Source organism: Equus caballus, chromosome 12, assembly GCF_041296265.1.
Source record: "Equus caballus isolate H_3958 breed thoroughbred chromosome 12, TB-T2T, whole genome shotgun sequence".
Classification (NCBI taxonomy): Eukaryota; Metazoa; Chordata; class Mammalia; order Perissodactyla; family Equidae; genus Equus; species Equus caballus.
Window position 1 is genome coordinate 14,158,015 of NC_091695.1, and position 9,865 is coordinate 14,167,879.

Here is a 9,865-nt window from a genome sequence, read left to right on the forward strand (position 1 = left end):
AGAATAAAGGAGATAAGAAGAAGGACAATAACAGAAAGTAGAAGCTCTCCATCAGAACAGGTTAGCAAAAGTTAAATAAAACATTAAAGACAAATGGAATGGAAACCCCAAGAATAAATATAACCTAGTCATTTTAACCACAAATCACAACACAAAAAGGAAGAGGAAAAAAATAAATCTGACCATAACAAACTAGAAGGGGAAGAGAAAAGGAATGGAACATTTTAATTTAAGGAAATAGGATGCTATCAGAAAAAGGACTATCTCATCTACGAGATGTGTTATACAAACCGCCTCATAACCACTAAACAAATAACAAGAATAAAGACACAAATTACAAATAAGAAGAAAGCCAATACAGAAATTTACCTACTTGAATTAGGAATCCAAAAATCATGGGATGAGAAACAAAGGAAATGCAAAAGAACAAGAAAACAAGTGATAAAATGGCAGCATTAGGCCCCCACGTTTCAATAATCACTCTAAATGTAAATGGATTGAACTCTCCAATCAAAAGACATAGAGTGGCAGGATGGAGCAAAGAACAAGATCCAACAATATGTTGCCTCCAGGAAACACACCTCAGCACCAAAGACAAACACAGACTCAGAGTGAAGGGATGGAAGACAACACTCCAAGCTAGTAATGAAGAAAAGAAAGCAGGTGTTGCCATACTTATATCAGACAAAGTAGACTTCAAAGCAAAACAGATAAAGAAAGACAAAGAGGGGCAGTACATAATGATGAAAGAGACACTCCACCAATATGATATAACACTTATAAATATATATGCAGCCAACACAGGAGCACCAAAATTTGTGAAGAAACCATTAACAAAACTAAAAGGAGAAATCAACAACAATACAATAATAGTAGGGGATCTCAACACCCCATTAACACCAATAGATAGATCATCCAGACAGAAAATCAACAAGGAAATTACAGAATTAAATGAAACATTAGACCAGATGGACTTAATAGATATCTATAGAACACTTCATCCAAAAACAGCAGGTTACACATTCTTCTCAAGTGCGCATGGAACATTCTCAATAATAGACCATATCTTGAGAAACAAATCAAGCATCAATAAGTTCAAGAGGGTTGAAATAATATCGAGCATCATTTCGGATCATAATGTTATGCAACTAGAAATCAACTACAAGAATAAAGCTGGCAAAGATGTGGAGACTAAACAACATGCTACTGAACAAACAATGGATTATTGAAGAAATTAAAGAAGAAATCAAATAGTATCTGGAGACAAATGAAAATGAAAACACACTGTAACAAGTGATTGGGGACACAGGAAAGGCAGTCCTAAGAGGGAAATTCATTGCAATACCAGTTCACCTCAATAAGCAAGAAAATTGTTACATAAACCACCTCAAACGACACTGAACAGAATTAGAAAAGGAAGAACAAACAAAGCCCAAAGTCAGTAGAAGGAGGGAAATAATAAAAATTAGAACAGAGATAAACGATATTGAAACTAAGAAGACAATAGAAATGATCAATGAAACAAAGAGTTGGTTCTTCGAAAAAATTAACAAAATTGATAAACCCTTAGCCAGACTCACTAAGAATAAAAGAGAGAAGTCTCAAATAAATAAAATTAGAAATGAGAGAGGAGAAATCACAACAGATACCAAAGAAATACAAAGGATCATAAGAGAATACTATAAAAAACTATATCCCAACAAAGTGAACAACCTAGAAGAAATGGATAAATTCCTAGACTCATACAACCTCCACAAACTGAATCAGGAAGAAACAGAGAATCTGAATAGACCAATCACAAGTAAAGAAATAGAAACAGTAATCAAAAACCTCCCCAAAAATAAGAATCCAGGACCAGATGTCTTCCCTGGAGAATTCTACCAAACATTCAAAGAAGATTTAATACCTATCCTTCTCAAACTATTCCAGAAAATTGAGGAAGGTGGAGCACTCCCTAACACATTGTATGAAGCCAACATCACCGTGATCACCAAACCTGACAAGGACAACACAAAGAAGGAAAACTACAGGCCAATATCACTGATAAACATAGATGCAAAAATCCTCAACAAAATTTTGGCAAACCGAATACAGCAATACATCAAAAAGATTATACACCATGATCAAGTGGGATTTATACCAGGGAACAGGGATGGTTCAAAATCCACAAGTCAATCAACGTGATTCACTACATTAACAAAATGAGAAACAAAAACCACATGATCATCTCAATAGATGCAGAGAAAGCATTCGACAAGATCCAACACCCGTTTATGATAAAAACCCTCAATAAAATAGGTATAGAAGGAAAGCTATCTCAACATAATAAAGGCCATATATGACAAACTCACAGCCAACATCATACTCAACGGACAAAAACTGAAACCCATCCCTCTCAGAACAGGAACAAGACAAGAGTGCCCACTTTCACCACTCTTATTCAACATAGTACTGGAGATGTTGGCCAGAGAAATTCAGCAGGAAAAAGAAATAAAAGGAATCCAAATAGGCAAAGAAGAATTAAAACTCTCACTGTTTGCAGACGACATGATCTCTTATATAGAAAACCCCAGAGAATCCATAGGAAAACTATTAGAAAAAATCAACAGCTACAACAAAGTTGCAGTGTATAAAATCAACATACATAAATCAGTAGCATTTCTATATGCTAACAATGAACTAAAAGAAAAAGATCTCAAGAACTCAATCCCATTCACAATCACAACAAAAAGAATAAAATCCCTTGGGATAAATTTAACCAAGGAAGTGAAAGATCTATACAATGAAAACTACAAGACTTTCTTGAAAGAAATTGATGACGACATAAAGAGATGGAAAGACATTCCATGCACATGGATTGGAAGAACAAACATAGTTAAAATGTCCATACTACCTAAAGCAGTCTACAGATTCAATGCTATCCCAATCAGAATTCCAATGACATTCTTTACAGAAATTGAACAAAGAATCCTAAAATTCATATGGGGCAACAAAAGACCCCGAATTGCTAAAGCAATCCTGAGAAAGAACAAAGCTGGAGGCATCACAATCCCTGACTTCAAAACATACTACAAAGCTACAGTAATCAAAACAGCATGGTACTGGTACAAGAACAGGTGCACAGATCAATGGAACAGAATTGAAAGCCCAGAAATAAAACCACACATCTATGGACAGCTAAACTTCGACAAAGGAGCTGAGGGCCTACAATGGAGAAAAGAATGTCTCTTCAACAAATGGTGCTGGGAAAACTGGACAGCCACATGTAAAAGAATGAAAATTGACCATTCTTTGTCACCATTCACTAAAATAAACTCAAAATGGATCAAAGACCTAAAGATTAGGCCTGAAACAATAAGTCTTCTAGAAGAGAATCTCGGCAGTACACTCTTTGACATCAGCTTCAAAAGAATCTTTTCAGACACCATAACCCCTCAGACAAGGGAAACAATAGAAAGAATAAACAAATGGGACTTCATCAGACTAAATAGCTTCTTCAAGGTAAGGGAAAACAGGATTGAAACAAGAAAACAACCCACTAATTGGGAAAAAAATATTTATAAGTTATTTATCCGACAAAGGGTTAATCTCCATAATATATAAAGAACACACACAGCTCAACAACAAAAAATCAAACAACCCAATCACAAAATGGGCAGGGGACATAAACAGACATTTCTCCAAAGAAGATATATGGATGGCCAATAGACACATGAAAAGATGCTCATCATCACTAATCATCAGGGAAATGCAAATCAAAACTACACTAAGATATCACCTTACACCTCTTCGAATGGCAAAAATATCCAAAACCAAGAGTGACAAATGTTGGAGAGGCTATGGAGAAAAAGGAACCCTCATACACTGTTGGTGGGAATGCAAACTGGTGTAGCCACTATGGAAAACAGTATGGAGAGTTCTCAAAAAGTTAAAAACAGAAATACCTTATGACCCTTCCATCCCACTACTGGGTATCTATCCTAAGAACCTGAAATCAGCAATTCCAAAAATCCCATGCACCCCTATGTTCATCGCAGCATTATTCACAATAGCCAAGTCATGGAACCAACCTAAGTGCCCAGCCTAACTGATGATTGGATAAAGAAGATATGGTATATATATACAATGGAATACTTCTCAGCCATAAAAAAAGGACAAATTCGTCCCATTCACAACAACATGGATAGATATTGATGGTATTATGTTGAGTGAAATAAGCCAGACAGAGAAAGACAAACTCTGTATGACTCCACTCATAGGTGGTAGTTAACATATACACAAAGAGAACTGATCAGTGGTTACCAGGTGAAAGGGAGGGTGAAGGAGGGCACTAAGGGTGAAGTGGTGTACCTATAACATGAGTAATAATAATGTACAACTGTAATTTCACAAGGTTGTTAACTATCATAATCTTAATAAAAAAAACCAGATTTGTATGTAGGGATGCAGTGGGTAGGAGAGGCCAGAAAATTAATACAGCCAAACACAAGGTAAACAAGACTCTCTGAAGACTGAGAAGGAAGCAGGAGAACTAAGAACCAGTCTCTTATCACTCCAAGGACAAAGTTTGCAACAAGCTTAGTAATATCTAAGCACTTGTCACTTGGTTATTCTATTGAGTAAATTCTCTTAAATTATTGTTTTTATTATATTTTACTGAATTAAAGAATTCCTCCATCGCTTACTTGACATTTTCTTAACTTTATAGCATTTTAGTTAACTGTATCCTCTAGGGAGATATATGAGTCATGGGAAATTGTGAAATCCCTTAAGAAATAGAGTGTTTCCAAAGGTTTCATTTGTTGCTGTATAACATTTAAGCTGTGACAGAGTTCATTAGAGGCTGATCTAAATGTGTATATATATATATATATATGTATATAGCTGTCCCTTCTATCTATATTTGTCCTCTTAGAGGAACAAAAAATTAAATGTGTTAAAACTTTATTCGTTAGTTTGTTATTCTGATTTTTGTGTGTTAATAATTAAGATTTACTTTCAATAATTTTGCCTGGAGTTATCTCCAGCTACATACTATTCAAATATTTAATAATGTTGCATATAGTATAATTATTAACTGAATTTTTTTTGAGTAAAGGGTAAGAAACTATGGAAAAGGACAGGAAGTTTCTAAAGCTGAAATTTTAAAATATTTTTTGGTAAGTTAAATTTATGCTGTTAAAATTGATTTTCCCCTTTTATTTGATTTTCCTCATATTTAGTACATTAGTCAGAAAGTTTGTTTTAAACCTGATAGAATCATATGACTGGTATGAATACTAGAGGTTATTTACTCTAACTCCATATCTTATCATTCATTTCTGTTTACAACATCACCTTAAATTTTGCAGAGAATGGGCATCCTCGAATAAATGATATAATTGAATTTCTAAATTTCATTTGGAAATTCCATTTGCTTAATTATGCTTGCATTCAAACTACTTAAAATAGATAATCCTTCCTTAAGAAATTGCTATTCAGTTGGTATTCTAAAGAGATAAGTCAGAGAGTTAGATGAGAGCTCTTATTAATACAACTTTCTGCAGTGACGGAAATGATCGGTAACCTGTGCTGTTCAATATAGTGGCTACTAGTCACATACGGTTAACGAACAACTGCATTGGGACTAGTTCAAAAAGTAAAATTTAATTTGATTTAATTTCATTTAGTTTTAATTTCTATTTAAATATTCACATGAAGTTACTAGCTACAGCATTGGACAGTTTAGATGTGACGAACTGATGTAATAATCAATTTTGAAATGTAATGCCTTCACATTATTGGTTGAAAGAACTTATGCATTTTGGTAGATATTTTGGTAGTTTTTAAGCTGCATATGAGAAATTGTGAAAATGTATATGCTAATAATTTATCAAAGAAAGTTCTAAGCCATCCATCTGTATTTTCATTTAATTATCAGTTTAAATAAAATTAACCAGAGATTTAAAATAGAGGAAAAGTAATTGACTAAAGTAATTTCTTTCATGATGTATACTCACATATGCCCTCCCTAAAAATACTCATGTATGAATTATCAATATATTGCTTATCTACCTACTTATATACCTACCTATCTATCTTACTATCTATATTTGAGTAGTTATATACCCAAAGTGACAATTGCTATTTTACTTGCAATATCTCCTATTTTCTTTCCATGGATCACGTGATATAGGTGTAATTATACACATGCCGAAAGAAGATGAGAGAATTTCCCAAAGTCACTAAGTCAATAAGTGACAGCAACATATTTTAATCCCAGGTTGGGCTAATGCCAAACACTTCCCTTTTGTGGCAACTGAAATATATTAATTAAAATTATTTTATAGAATTATCATAGGCCAAAGTTTATCATTGTTTGTATTTCTTTATTTTTAAAAATGTGATCTATTAACTAAACATGGAATATGGGAGAAAGAGTTCTATTATTGACATATTAATTCTTCTAGAAATATAATACAATTGAATAAAGAGTATAAATAAGTGAACTACATAATGGAAACTGGATTTAAAAAACCATAATGGTCATATATAGTTATCATTATAGGAAGGATATGAATAAGTATTCCAGATCAATAGGTGGTTGTAATTATCCACATTTAAAAGTTTGTGTTTTCTATATATGTGTGTGAGTGTATATAGAGTGTTATATTTATATATACATGTACAGAGCAAATAAATGAATATGTTAAATATTATACATTACCTGTGTAGGCATTTATATAACAGCAAATTTATAGCCAAAAATAAATATTTAATTTATTTATTCAGGGCCTCAGATAGCTTATGAAACCTCTAACTTCTCCATTTAAGCAAAACATAGTTTTCTATGTTTTGAGTCTTAGGGCTGAGTGATTCCACTGAGGGCTCCTTACATATTGCTGGTAAAGAGTTGTCATTAGAGAACAGAGATTTATGCACTTTGAAGAGTATCATGCCATCATCTCTGGATGTCAGCCCCACTGACCCATAATCTTTGCCAATTCTCTTGTTATATCATAGTGCTTTTGTGATTTAACTACATAGTTTACAGTACAGTTGATTTTAGACCTCTTGTAATTTACTTCTTTTATTTCCAAAATGAAGAGTTCAAAAAAGGACTTAAATTTAATTTTGAAAATGTCTTTCACTCACCATCATTATCCCCCTGGCCAGTATTGTCTTCATACAGAGATAGGCATTTTAGAGACAGACCAAAATTTTTGAGAACCAGAATGATTTTTCACTTATTTCCTTATGGGACAGAATCATAACTAGCACTAAAAAAACAGAGACAATCAAGTCAAGCTCCTACCATGCATGATCAATGAGGAAACTTTGGTTCAGCAAAATAACATATTTATCCAAGGACATGTGTATAAGTGTTTCTATTTGCTTTTTTAAATACTGGATTCTCCTGTGTCCATTGTAATTTCTTTATTTTTATCACTTTAGATTTCGAGATAAAGAATTAACAAATGGCTGAAGAGAATTTGACGGCTGTTACTGAATTTATTCTCTTGGGACTGACGGACATTGCAGAACTGAAAGTTATGCTTTTTGTGTTATTCCTAGTGATATATGCCGTTACCTTGGTGGGGAATCTGGGCATGATCTTCTTAATGCAAATCACTCCCAAACTCCACACACCCATGTACTTTTTCCTCAGCTGCCTTTCATTTGTAGATGCCTGCTATTCATCAGTTATTGCGCCAAAAATGCTGATCAACTTCTTGGTTGTGAGTGAAACCATATCATTCTCTGCCTGCATAGTGCAGCATTTGTTTTTTGGTGTGTTCATCACCACGGAAGGCTTCTTGCTCTCAGTGATGGCATATGATCGTTATGTGGCCATTGTCAACCCTTTGCTTTACACTGCAGCCATGTCTAAGAGGAAGTGTGTAGGGCTAGTCATTGGGTCATTCATAGGTGGAATGACTAACTCATTGACACACACGATAAGCTTAGGGAGACTGTCCTTCTGTGAGTCTAATGTTGTCAGCCACTTCTTCTGTGATGTTCTCCCACTGCTAAAGCTGTCTTGTTCTGACACTTCCATGAATGAATTGTTGCTCTTAACCTTCTCTGGAGTCATTGCCCTAGCCACCTTCTTGATTGTGATCATTTCCTATGTATTCATTGCTATTGCTCTCCTGAGAATCCACTCAGCAGCAGGCAGACGGAAAACTTTCTCTACCTGTGTCTCTCATCTGACTGCTGTGACCATATTCTATGGCACCTTAAGTTTTAATTATATTCAGCCAAATTCCCAGTATTCTGTAGAACAGGAGAAGGTGGTTTCTGTGTTCTATACACTAGTGATTCCCATGTTAAGCCCACTGATTTACAGTCTTAGAAACAAAGAGGTAAAAGATGCTGTGAGAAGGGCCATAGAAATGAAACATTTCCCCTGCTAATTTCAAGTCCCTGTTAATCCTAAAACATTCCACCAATTGGTTCTCACTTCCACGAATTCCATGAATGTTAAAGCTTCTAAGGATTGTACAGATCTTTTCATTCTATGCACTTGTCATATTGCAGACGAAAATAATCCATAACCAATCTATAAATGAAAATTTGGGTGAGTTTATTCTGAGTTTAATCTGAGGATTATAACCCAGGAGAGTCTTTCCACAAAGGAACAGAGCACTCCAAAGAAGTGGGGGTGTACAGGGTGGTTATATACCCTCAAAGAGTGTATTTCACATATGATTGAAATGTCCCTTTTACAATAGTCATGAGGCTGCTCTGTCAGCACAGCGATTGATGGAAATAGCAGATAGGTCTGCTGTCTCAGTGAATGCCGCAGGGTGGAAGGTCTGTTGCCTTGAGCTGGGCAGTCACAAATGAGCACTGCAATCAGTTCCCAGCCTAAAGAAAGATGCTAATCTTTAAGGAGATGCCAATGTTGGGAGGGGGAGGGAAGTTGCACCTTTATCTCAAAATGTCTAAGCAGATAGACAATGCATGCTCAATGGCCACAGTCAGGCCCTTGTGGAAAAACAAAGTCAGGCCAAATTAGGTTTATACCAAATGGCTTCCTCATGTACTCCAATATATCCTGTTGCTTGCCATTTCTATTTGTCAATACGAAAAAGCAGCCAGAAAGGCAAAGTGGTTTAATTCATACAGCTGCATCACAAAAATGATAATCTATTGCATCGGCCTTCTGATAATCTAGCTTATGAATCTCTGAATCAATACAAAATACAGTACTACATTTATATTTTTTGTTATTTATAGGAAACATTGTATAATAATCCCTGAATTTAAGGACATAAAAACATAGTACTTATTAAGAAAAAAATAATTGATTCTCAAGTTTCCAAGAACATGGATATAATTTTATAGCTGAAATTTGCATTCATTGACATATTTTAACTAGAGAGTGGTTGTGATATTGCGATTTATAATAGGAAATATATATTTAGTCTTTGTCCAGCTAATGTCACAGAGCTCCTAAAACCCTTGGAATTTCCTTAGTGATGAGGGTCATAAAGGTATCTTTTTTACGTTAATTAAGTGATTTTGCAGAACACCTAAGGATGGGGGCTAGTTACCAGGGGAAGCAACCATGAATAGATGTTTGGGACTTTCATTTCCACATCCTGATTTCCAGGGAGGAGAGTGGGGCTGGAGGTTGAATGAATCATCAATGGCCAATGGTTTCATCCATCTTGCCTATGTAATAAAGCCTCCTAGGAACCCAAAAGACATGAGTTCAGAGAGATCCAGTATGTTGAACCAGGACGCTTCCACGTGCCCCTGTGCCAGGCCCAACTCAATGAGAACAGAAGCTTCTTTGTTCCCTATCTGGTTCTATGTATGTTTCCATCTTGCTGTTGATTTGCATCATTTGATATCCTTTGTAATGAACTGGTAATCT

The 9,865-nt window shown here is 34.9% G+C and overlaps 1 pseudogene; it reads left to right on the forward strand.

Annotated features, from left to right (window-relative positions):
• The first annotated feature begins 7,457 nt into the window (after positions 1-7,457).
• Positions 7,458-8,396, forward strand: OR5J17P (olfactory receptor family 5 subfamily J member 17, pseudogene; annotated as a pseudogene).
• Positions 8,397-9,865: the final 1,469 nt, after the last annotated feature.